General features: G+C 42.3%; 1 protein-coding gene across 1 annotated transcript in view; it reads right to left on the bottom strand.

Annotated features, from left to right (window-relative positions):
• RAF1 (Raf-1 proto-oncogene, serine/threonine kinase) overlaps positions 1-11120 on the bottom strand; it is a 77145-nt gene extending 66025 nt beyond the window's left edge. Inside the window, exon 1 of the mRNA XM_055344944.1 lies at positions 10825-11120. The gene's annotated coding sequence lies outside the window, so the exon portion shown is untranslated. The remainder of the gene's footprint in view (positions 1-10824) is intronic.
• Positions 11121-12391: the final 1271 nt, after the last annotated feature.

Here is a 12391-nt window from a genome sequence, read left to right as displayed (position 1 = left end):
GTTTCCTCACTCCTCTTTCTCAATTTCTGACCACAAACTGGCAACTTCATCAGATGACTGGGCAGCATAAAGGCACATGGGGAAATGTGACACTTTACCCTTCTAAAAGTTAGCAAGCCAGGGCTGCCCAAATTTAGAAAGGACTCTAATTTTTTAAAAGGTAATTGGTATAAAAATACAAGTTAAAAATCAGCTAGCTCAAAACAATATGTTAAAGCAATCAGCCCCACAGTAAAAGACCTCTGGGAACAATTTCATTTTTAACTCTTGCTACAAATCAGTTTTTCATTATTTTTAATTTAAGTCACTTTGTTTTTAACACTTTTTAAGCCCAAGTTTTACTTCTCATCTCCAAACCTGTCACTTTCTTTATTTAGACAGTGACTGCAAATTCTAAAATGAAGACACTCATTTACAAAGTAATCATTAACAAAAGTACCAAAATAACGCACAAATAAAATCTGGTTTAAGGCTAATCATTCTGATGGCCATGTAATAATGAGGTAATAAGATGGCTGCATAGTCAAAGGGGAAGGAAGGGAAACAAAAAGCACCCAGATATTTTACCCTAATACCTGGACACACAGACTTAATTAACCTTGTACCACTAAATTATTTATTTATAATTTTTTTGAAATTGAAGCTCTATGCCCAATGTGGGGCTTAACGCACAACCCCAAGGTCAAGTGTTGCATGCTCTACCAACCAAGTCAGCCAGGCAACCCTACATTCCACATAAAAAGCATGAATTTTAGTGGCAAATCTTGCATAATCAACAGGTAACTGAAAAGATAGCATTTTGCCTTCCTCAAGAATAAAGATATAAAATATAGGGACGCATCAGTGGCTCAGTGGTTGAGCATCTGCCTTTGGCTCAGGTCATGATCCCCGGGTCATGGAATCAAGTCCTGCATCAGGCTCCCTGCAGGAAGCCTCCTTCTACCTCTGCCTATGTCTCTGCCTCTCTCTCTCATGAATAAATAAAATCTTTCAAAAAGAGACATGAAATAAAAAATAAATAAATCCACTATTCTGCAAACTGGCACAGGCAGACACTGGAATTTGTCCTCGAGATGGGAGGTATTCCTTTAGGTTTACAACTTGGCAGAACAATTTCAAGAAGTAACCATCTGAGTCAGTCAAATCTCCTATAATTCCTTCCAGAGTCAATGGCTCTCATATATTAAAGATTTCCTTAGTCTTCAGTGGTACTGCCAAAGGTATCCACCTTCCTTGCTTGAAGAGCTTTTAAGAATTATAAGGCGGCACCTGTAAAAATTGATAGTATTTTTTTTTCAGTATATTTTAAACCAACTTTTCAAGAATAATTTTCTTAAAACAAGGACATGTGGGCAGTCCGGGTGGCCCAGGGGTTTAGCACCGCCTTCAGCCCAGGGTGTGGTCCTGGGGACCCAGGATGGAGTCCTGCGTCAGGCTCTCTGCATGGAACGGAGCCTGCTTCTCCCTCTGCTTGTGTCTGTGCCTCTCTCTGTGTGTGTCTCTTATGAAATAATAAACAAAATCTTAAAAAAAAAAAAAGGACATGCGCACAAGTTTCCCCCGTAATTAGACCATTAATTCATTAAAGCTCTAAATTATACCCAACTACTTGGAAAACAAGGATTAAAAAAACAAAATGTGAAAATGTAACCTATATAATTACATACCAAAGTATGAATGCCTTAAGGAAAAGAACTATGTGTATTTGCTACATCTTGTCATACTCCATCATCCAGTATAGTACATCTTACATAAAATTAGGTGTTCAAATATCTGAATAAAATACTAATGGAGAAAAGATATAATTACAATATTTATCCTAACCCTTTTTCATGATTACTAAATTACCATCTACCAAATAAAAATATTAATATATAATCGAAGGAATCAGATGCTTCTGTATATACTGCAACCAGGCACAGAACTGAGAGGAAAAAAAGAATAAGGAGCACTATTCATTCAACAATTTCTAAGAATCTACCTTCAGCTATTAGCAGCTTTGAAGAATATAAAATTCAGAAGACATTGCCCCTTTTCTTCTACATTAAAAACTTCTGGAAGGCAAGAACCATCATTTACCAAAGACTAACTATATACTAGGCATTGTGCTAAGAACTTTCAGGGTAACAGGCACTCCTCTACAACAAAATGTGGCAGCCTTTTGGGAGGGGGGTAAGCTTGTTTTGTTTTGTTTTTTAAGATTTCTCTGATAGACAGCATGAGCAGGAGGGGCCGAGGGAGAGGGAATGTGAAGCAGACTCCTCTCTGAACTCAATCTCAGGATCCTGAGGATCACAACCTAAGCCAAAACCAACAGCAGGTCACTCAAGCCACTGTGCTATCCAGGTGCCCCTTAAGAAAATTCTGAAATTGAAGTGTGAAAAGGTCACTGCTAGCTTGAGTGAAGAAAGAGGTGGACAGTCAAGGATGACTTCATTATAGTACTTGAACTAGAAGAGGTAGCATTTTAACAGATGATACAGAGGTAAAACAAAAGCCAAAGAATATCCAGGAAATAAGAGTACAGGAAAACCTTGGAAACAAGTCTGATGAAGAATAGTGTAGTCTTTTACTTTTTTTTTTTAAGATTTATTTATTTATTTATGATAGAATGAGAGAGAGAGAGGCAGAGACACAGGAGGAGAGAGAGAAGCAGGCTCCATGCCAGAAGCCCAACGTGGGACTTGAACCCAGGACTCCAGGATCACACCCTGGGCCAAAAAGGCAGGCACTAAACCGCTGAGCCACCCAGGGATCCCCTAGTCTTTTACTTTTTATACAACTTTTCTTTTTATTTTAAATCTTCATATTTAATGATTTACAAACACTATGTAAATAGCACTCCTCCCCATTCTCAATACCCTCTAAAACTCTTACTCTGCTTTTTTTTTCTATAGCACCTACATGTTTTTAAAATCCTTTTAAAAATCTTTGCTTTACCCTTCCCTATCTTCCCCCATCTAACCCCACCAAGTAACCTATGTTAACAATTATTATTGTTATTTTCTTCATGCTTATAATCCCGTACAGATGTCATATGTACATAATACATACTCTTTTAATGACAATTTATATTTTCCAATTAGTTTCTTAAAAGATACACTAATCACAGTGGCTCAGTCTGTTAAGCAGCCAACCCCTGATTTTTGGCTCAGGTCATGATCTCAGAGTCCTGGAATTGAGCACCACGTGGGGCTCTGTACTCAGCAAGCAGTCTGCTGCTGATTCTCTCTCTCCCTCTACCCCTCCCACCCTGTGCTCACACATAAGTGCTCTAAAAAATATATAAATCTGGGATCCCTGGGTGGCGCAGCAGTTTGGCGCCTGCCTTTGGCCCAGGGCGCGATCCTGGAGACCCGGGATCGAATCCCACGTCGGGTTCCCGGTGCATGGAGCCTGCTTCTCCCTCTGCCTGTGTCTCTGCCTCTCTCTCTCTCTCTCTCTCTCTCTCTCTCTCTCTCTCTCCCCCTCTATCATAAAAAAAATAAAATAAAATAAAATATATATAAATCTAAAAAAAAACAAAAAAAACCACTATTTACATAATACATGCTCATGGGGGGGGTCTGAAAAATATGAAAAAATACAAAAAATAACCTATAGATGGCCCTTGCCAATATTTGTGGACATATGTATCCAATCTTTTCTTCCACTTAATAGATCTTTTCACACAGGATAAACTGAAATCATCTTTCACTGGTTCACAGAAAACATTTTAGATTAAAGGATATAAGGTATTAAGAAGGTAATAACTACACTGGGATGCCTGGTTGGCTCAGCAGTTAAACGTCTGTATTCGGCTCAGGGCAGGATCTCAGAGTCCTGGGATTGTGAGTCCTCCATCAGGCTACCCACAGGGAGTCTGCTTCTCTCTTGTGTCGCTCGTGAATAAATAAATAAAAATCTTTAAAAAAAAGTTTATTCTTTTCAAAAAAGATGAGTCACTAGTTGTGTGATATCTATTTAAAGAACATTATGTACAAATACATTTATAAGGGTAAAAAAAAAAAGTAAGATGCAAATATAGCCAACTTTTAAGTCTCTTGTTTGCTCATTAGATTTAATTAGCAGTAAGAAAAAAGCCTAGCACCACTTCACATCCATTAGGATAGTTATCAAAATATGGAAAATAGCAAGTGTTGACAAGAATGTGAAAAAACTAGAACCCTCATGTATTATTGGTGGAAATGTAAAATGATGCAGTTGCTGTGGAAAATAGTTTGGCAGTTCCTCAAAGAGTTAAAACCAAATTATTATATGATACACCAATTCTACACCAAGGCATACACTCAAGAATTGAATGTAGAGACTCAAAAAGATACTTGTAAACCAATATTCATAGTAGCATTATTCACAACAGCCAAAAGGTAGAAGCAACCCAAAAATCCATCAGATGAATGGATAAACAAAATATTTTACACACACTCACACCCACAGGAATATTATTCATTCATAAAAAGGAATTAAGTTTTAATATATGTTACAAAATGGATGGACCTTGGAAACACATTAAGTAAAATAAGTCCGATGCAATATCACAAATTCTGTATGATTTTCCCTTATGTGAGGTACTTGGAATAAGCAAATTCATAGAGAGGAAGTAGAATTTACCAGAAATAAATGAGAAGGATTGGAGTTCCATTCAAGGGGTACAGGATTCTGCCTGGGATGATGAAAATGTTACGGAAATAGAGTGGTGATGGTTGCACAATGCCGTGAATGTACTTACTGCCAAAGAACAGTATACTCAAATATTGTTAAAATGGTAAATTTTATGTATAGTTTACCTGTCCACACTCCCCCCAAAAAGCCTAAAGGGCCCATTTCATATTGTCAGCTAAATACGAATCATGAAGGTCATGATCTCTACTCTCACGATTCAGAATTCACAATTGCACTCTAATTCCAGTCCAGACTAACTTGAAGGAAGGTAGAATATCACATATCCCCTCACATTCTCTCTGGTTAAAATTCTCTTCCATGTATAAAGCCTATGAATGCAGAAGAAAATAGCCAGCATGACAAGAGTGCTTGAGCCAATGAAGCAGGGAGCTGTTAAAGAAAGGCAAAAGTCCTCAAGGAGCTAGCAGAGCAGACCCAGAGCAGTCTACAAATAATGCCCTATAGAAGGGGAAGCTAAGCAAGGTCTTGTTCAAAAGATATCCTAAGTTACAAAGTTCTAAGTTGGGGTATCCCCGGGTGGCTCAGCAGTTTAACGCCTGCCTTCCGCCCAGGGCATGATCCTGAGGTCCCGGGATCGGGTCCCGCATCGGGCTCCCTGCGTGGACCCTGCTTCTCCCTCTGCCTGTGTCTCTGCCTCTGTTGTGTGTGTGTCTATCATGAATAAATAAACAAAATCTTTAAAAAACACACACACACACACAACAAAGTGCTAAGTTAGTAAGCATATCCTCTTAATAGTAAGCATCTGTGTATTTGTGATGAACAGTAGGAAGGAACTAAGTCCACAGGTGATTAACCTCTGAATCTCCACTCATTCAGTTAGTTAATAATTGTTATATAATCAAGACAAAGTTTTAAGAATTGGAGATTTATAAACAAGAATAAGATATGCCCTACTTTTAAGGAACTAGCCAGAATTGTAGGGTACCTACACAAAAAATTAAATTCAATAAATACTCTTTAGCATCTTACATTCGACAGCTTGGCTGCAATCAGGTGTCAGCCATTATGCTAAACTCTGGGTAGTCAAAAGTGACTAAGATACAATCTTCTAGGAAAAGGAGTTAACAAATACTTTAATTGGCGTCACAATATATACATATAAAATCTATAGTGCATAGTACCAAAAAAGAAAACATTTAAGTTTAAATAAAAGGTCTTATAAAACTTAGTCTTAATACTAAGTGTTGGAATATAGACTCAACACTTTCACTGACGCACACAAGCCTGGTCCCTCAGCCTCTCAAAGGGAAAGTTTTTTACAAATATCAATAAATAGGAAGGAACTGCATATGGAGTAGAAAGCATTAGTTTCAGTTTACAATCAACAGGATGGTAAACTCACAAATGATTACATGATAAAGGCTATACGAAAAATAAATGCAAAGTGAAGCTTTAAGGTGGGGCTCGAGGAAGGAAACAAAATAATGAGAAAAGGAGAAAAAGATCAGATGATATTTAGAAGATAGTGTTCAAAACAGCTCTTAAAAGAGGAACAGATAAAAGTAAGGAAATTGTGTCAATCTCTCCTCATTAGATAAGGTCTTTGAAGGCAGGAACTTGCTTCGTTCACCCTGTACCAAGCACACTAGCCTGAACCTACTTGCCATCTAAGACTTTACTGAAAGATACACAGCTAGTGTCTTTAAGTAACTGGCTCATGGGGCACCTGGGTGGCTCAGTGGTTGAGCATTTGTCTTTGGGTCAGGGTGTGATCCTGGAGTTCTGGAATTGAGTCCCACATCGGGCTCCCTGAATGCAGCCTGCTTCTCCCTCTGCCTGTGTCTCTGCCTCTCTCTCTCTCTCTCTCTCTCTCTCTCTCTGCGTCTCTCATGAATAAATAAAATCTTGAAAAGAAAACAAAAGAAAAGAAAAGAGAAAGAAATGAGAAATAAAAACTCATAATTTTACAGACATATTAACATAGTTAAATGTTAACTAGCCTGACTCTTCCATCAGCAATGTACACGGATGGAAAAAACTAAACACTGTCCAAATGTGTTGCCTAGTAGCTTCAAAGAAATCAGACTACTTTTGCTTTCTTTTTTTTTTTTCTACTTTTGCTTTCTGTAGCAGGATGGAAGAAAATAAATAGAAGACCTTGATTCCAACAGTAAAAATGTACTTATGCTTGTTACTATATGACTATAAATGGAATCCAAAAGGTAGAAATAAGAGGAACAGATAAAAGTGAGGCAAGTCCACCACTAAAGTCCACAAGGTCTCACCAGCATTTAAACACTCTGGGTCCCTTAAAACATTGATTATTGTTGCCTACTGTTTCCCATTCATTAACCAAAAATGCCAACAATTTCAAAATCACAAGGATTTTCAAATTCGAAACTAGCTTTAGGATTGTTAATCCTCACCCCTTAAGATCCCTTAGAATCTGATCTAAAAATAAAACTATGTGTCAAGTGTTCCTCAAGAAAAACTATGTACACTGATTGGAATGTGAAGCAATTAACACACTTTGTGAGTGATTTGCCAAAGAGACTTCAGATAGCCTGGGCCAAAACCAATAACAAAGAAACAACACCCACTTGACATTTTCCTTGGTTAAACTGAGATTTTAGAAGCAATTTTAGAAAAAAGGCTAAAAGGGGATCCCTGGGTGGCGCAGCGGTTTGGCGCCTGACTTTGGCCCAGGGCGTGATCCTGGAGACCCGGGATCGAATCCCACGTCCGGCTCCCGGTGCATGGAGCCTGCTTCTCCCTCTGCCTGTGTCTCTGCCTCTCTCTCTCTGTATGTGTGACTATCATAAATAAATTAAAAAAAAAAAAAGAAAAAAGAAAAAAGGCTAAAAGATCTGAAGCTAACCACTAAAATCACTGAAAGCTATACAAGTATTCTGGGAGAAATGGAGGGATGAAATGATTCAACCACTGAAAAATAAAAGATGAAAATCTTAATATGAAAGTAAGGAATTTTTATTCCACCTTTTAAGGCAAGGATAAAATACCCAGCCATTACCATAATGAGAGATGACAGGCAAGGTAGTTAAGCCCTACACCAGAAATACCAACTAAAGTGTAACACAAACATCTAGTATTGGGACACCTGGGTGGCTCAGTGGTTGAGCATCTGCCTTTGGCTCCCAGGTCCTGGGATCCAGTCCCACATCAGGTTCCCTGCAGGTCTTTACCTATGTCTCTGTCTCTGTGTGTGTCTCTCTCATGAATAAATAAATAAAATCTTAAAAAAAAAAAAATCTAGCGTTACATTTAGCACCTAATCAGTTTAGCAAATAGGAATTCTTAACCGTCCATACACATATACACAAAGTATGACAACCTCAAACTCTATATAACATCCTAAATAAACCTACTGTTCCTTAGTTTTCCAATTAATTTAGTCAAGGTGAACAATTTTCCAACTATAGTTTTAAAGAAATGACTTCCATGACCTATACAATTTGAAAAATAAAAAACCTTTGCAAGCTTGATTTTGTGGTTTCATAAACCCCCTACTGTCACACAGTCCACTGCCTTTCAAAAGCAATATTTAAAATTCTCTTCTGCAAGTCAACATTAAGGCATGCTGTTTGGCTAACAAGCTCCTCCCAAGACCAGGATTATTATGTATGGCCTATTATGTTCCTAACATGCAAACAAAAGCGCTCCCTCATGTAACATTTTTCTATTTTTAGGCAGGTTACTAACAGTTTTATCTGAAATTAAAATATACTATAATCTACTACTAACAAAATACCTGAAATAGTAATTTAGAGTTATTAACTGTATTTTCCATTTAATAAGTAACCTAGTACTTCTGGAAAAGTCAAATTTAACTTCCAAGAAGTTGTTGTTTAATGTTCTGAGCAAACCATCTACTTTGGATTTCACAAATGGCATGTTTTGAACTAAACACAACTAGTTTCAGAGCAGTTGTAATACAATACTTGATGTTCCATTCTCCATTTCATCTTTTAGATACTTTTCATCATAAATAACCAGCTTTGTCTGTTTTCCTGTTTTCTTCTGCTAAACCAAATCCCACAAAATATATTCAAATGTATTTCACTCAAGCCTACTTTGAAAGCTTACACTTTTCAACTACTGACAAAAGTTTTAACAAGGCTAAGCAACCCCATTACAATTTTTAATCACAAACACCACATACCTAAAAGATAAGCTTTTCCCTCAGAAACACTAACAGGTTTATTTTCCCAAGTATCCAGTGTTCAATTGGGTCAAATGTTTGTTGCATTTTAAACAGCACAGCCCTTGAAGTGATAAGGATGAAGACAAGCCAAAAGTATTTTAGCGTTCTTCAGTGGCATATAATCATCACAAACCAAGAAAAACTCAGGAACTGCTAACTGAAGTCTGTTAAGATCAAAATAAATGCACTTTGGCATATGCATTAATCACAACAATACAACGAAATTATGGGTAAATTATGCATATAGAGCTAATGACTTTATAACAAAATTGGAAACCACGGAATCATTGTAAAGCAAGTTTACTATATGCAACATACTTAACAAATTAAAAATACTTTCAACTGTTTCATATAATCTCCCAACTCCTACATGACTGGGGAGTGTGGTTTTTATTGCCAACGGCCATTTAAAATACAGTATTAGCAGCGTGCACTACATGCATAAAGTCAACATTTTGGTGAGCAAGTAAAACCTTAGAAAAATCTTTTACTAGAACACCTAGGAATATGAAGATCAGTTGATTCACCGCTGTGTAAGCGCAAAACATCTGACATAAAGCACTTATCAAAAATGTTCTTAAATGAGTTTAACAAAGTAAATCTTCTCAATTTCTATCAGCTTCAACATCATCAAGACAAGAGGAAAATGAGTCATCACCATGAAAAAATTAGAATATTCATTTAAAATAATCCAAATTAAATCAACTAGTTCACGCTCTCCAACAAAGACCCTTTACAACCTTTCTTTTAGACCCTCCTCCCTCACCGCTTCCTTCCTGAGCCCTAGATGACTTGCTGCGCCCCAAAGTCATCCCAACTCTTGCGTGTCTGTGCCTCTGTACCAGCGGCTCCCTCAGCTTAGACTGCGCTCCCCGCCTCCTCACCTGGTAAGCATTTACTCATCAGTCAGTCCAAAACTGGCCGCAAAAGTTCCCTCCAGTGTTCAGGCTTCCTCGACTCCCCCAGGCAAAACTAGCTGTTCCAAATTCCCACTACGCTCGGTAAGTCCATCCTTATCACAGTGCATTGTTTTCACGCCTTGGGAAAGAAAGACGAGCAGGTTCCCTCCACTCAGCCCACAGAGGACGAGGCAAGCAGAAATACTCCATGAACGTGAGCTGAATTCGCCCCTTAAATTAGACCCTCTAGAACCCGGTCACATCCCAAGGAGACAGAGGGGCTTCTAACACGCTTCCCCCCGGAGAAATGAATACCAGAGGGCACACCCAGAGCCCTGGAAGGAGAACAATGAATGAACACAGCCGCCTCTCCGCTCCTGATGTCCAAACTCTTTCTGGGCATCGACCAGCTCTGCAGAACCTCTGCAGCTGCAGAACCCAGGCGCCCTGGCGGCTCTCACTTTACACAAAAGACAGCGCTGGGTCTCCGTTCCAAAGCATCCCAGGGCCAAACCTCAAGATACGCATTCCAAACCTTTCATCCGTGACCCACAGAGTCCCCAAACCCAGGGCAAGGCCCCTATGCCTTTGTCGGTGGGGCACTGACCCACCTCCTCCTCTCGTCCCCGATTCTTCTCGTCCTCCCTGCAAGGGTGTCACCTGAGTGACGGCCTCGGACCAGATGCGCGACCGCGACCCCCTCCGCGCCCAGAAGAAAAAGGAATTAGTGCCTCCGAATGACAACACCTATAACAGGGCAATTCTGGGGCGGACTTCTCCCACGGCCAAAATATAAGGAATGTGCACCGGGTACAGGGTGGCGCTAGCACGTCTCCCCGAAACACAAGGAAATTGGAGTGGGGATGTGGAAAGTCGGCTCGCCGGCCATGACACCGGGCCCCAGGGCGCCCGCCCGCCCAGCGCCACCCGGGGTGACAGCGGCCTGGCCCGGGCGCTCCCCCGGCAGCCGCGGGGGAGCCCCATCAGCGCGGCCCAGGCCTGGGCGCCGCGGAACTCTGCCCCATCGGCCCCGCCGCCTGGCTCCCCCGGCACCCAGGGCCCGGCCCTGCCGCCCACCTGAAGGAGCCGAGCCGCCTCCGTGTCCCGTCGTCCGGCGGCGGCGTCTGGTCCGCTCCTCCTCCCCGCGGCGGGTGAGGGAGCGGGAGGCGGTCACATTCGGCGCGTCCCCAGCCCAGGGGACGGGGCCCCGGGCAGTCCCCGCATCGTCGCACTCGCGCTCCGCGCCTCGGGGCACACGCCCCAAAGCCGGGCCAGCTGGCCCTCTTCCGGGCCCAAGGAGAGCGGCAGGCGAGCCTTCCCGTCTCACGCTCGCCCTCGTCTCACTGCCGCCATCTAAGATGGCGGCCGCAACGCCCGCGACGAAGAGCCTCTCGGGCGGCCCCGGCAAAGAAGCCCTGCGTTCGGCGCTCCTCCTCCCGACCTGCGGCGCCACCGGCTTTCTGCTTCTGCGCGAGCCGGCCTGGCCGCGGACCGCACACTCGGCTCGAGCATCTATCACTCTAGCCTGAACGCGGGCCCCGCCTCCCGGGGGGCGTGGCCTCGCGCTGTCGCCCGTCGCCATTTCGGGGCCGTGGAGGCGGTGCGAGCTGTGGTGGCCGGCGCCCGGGAGAGGGGGTAGGAGGCCGGGAAGGGCCGGGGTTCGGACTCCGCGGAGGGTGTGAGGCGTCGTGGCGAGAGGAACGCCAGCCTGCCGGCGTCACAAGGCCCGGAGATAGCCTCACTTCCCAGAGGGCGCGCAGCCTGCTGTGCAGAGCGTTGGCGCGGCGTCCTAGCTCCTTAGGCACGTCGGAATTTGAATCGCCACTCAGCCACTCCTCGGTTATGGGGGAAAGTCCCTAAAGTCTCCTTTTTTTTTTTTTTTTTAAAGTTTCTTTATATAAGTAAGTAATCTCTACAGCCTGCGTGGGAGGCGAACGCGAGTCTCCGCGATCCGGAGTCCCATGCTCGGAACCAGCCAGGCATCCCGACCAGAGGAGTTGTCTGAGCCTCAGTTTCTAGCAACTTCGCTTTTCTAAGATACTAATTTTAGAGACACGCAGGCATGTGCTAAGATGTTTGTTGCCCTATTGTTTGCATTAGACACGACACTGGAAAAGATGTGAGTTGATGGAGCGGAATAACTAAGCAGCGCTACATCCACAGCACGGGGGGCAGGGGCAGGGGCGGGGGGGTGAGGCGGGGCGCCCGCCTGGGCTCGGGTCGGGATCCCGGAGTCCTGGAATGGAGCCTCGCCTGGGGCGCCCTGCGCCGCCGGGAGTCTGACTCTCCCCCCAGCTTGTGCTCTCTCTCAAATGAATCTCTGAAGAAAAGAAAAAGAAAAGAGAGGAAAGGGAGGAGAGAGAGAGAGAGAGAAAGAAAGAAAAAGAGAAAGAAAAGGAAAGAAAGAAAAAGAAAAGAGAGGAAAGGGAGGAGAGAGAGAGAAATAAAGAAAGAAAAGAGAGAAAGAGAAAGAAAGAAAAGGAAAGAAAGAGAAAGAAAGAAGGAAAGAGAAAGGAAAGGGAGGAGAGAGAGAAAGAGAAAGAAGAGAGAAAGAAGAGGAGAAGAGAAAGAAAGGAGGAAGGAAGGAAGGAGCAGGATCTATGCACTGATTTTTTTTTTTAATCCAAAACATTACATTTTTTGT

This window comes from Nyctereutes procyonoides, unplaced genomic scaffold, assembly GCF_905146905.1.
Source record: "Nyctereutes procyonoides isolate TBG_1078 unplaced genomic scaffold, NYPRO_anot_genome, whole genome shotgun sequence".
In the NCBI taxonomy this organism is placed as follows: Eukaryota; Metazoa; Chordata; class Mammalia; order Carnivora; family Canidae; genus Nyctereutes; species Nyctereutes procyonoides.
This window is presented reverse-complemented; position numbering and strand designations above follow the sequence as displayed.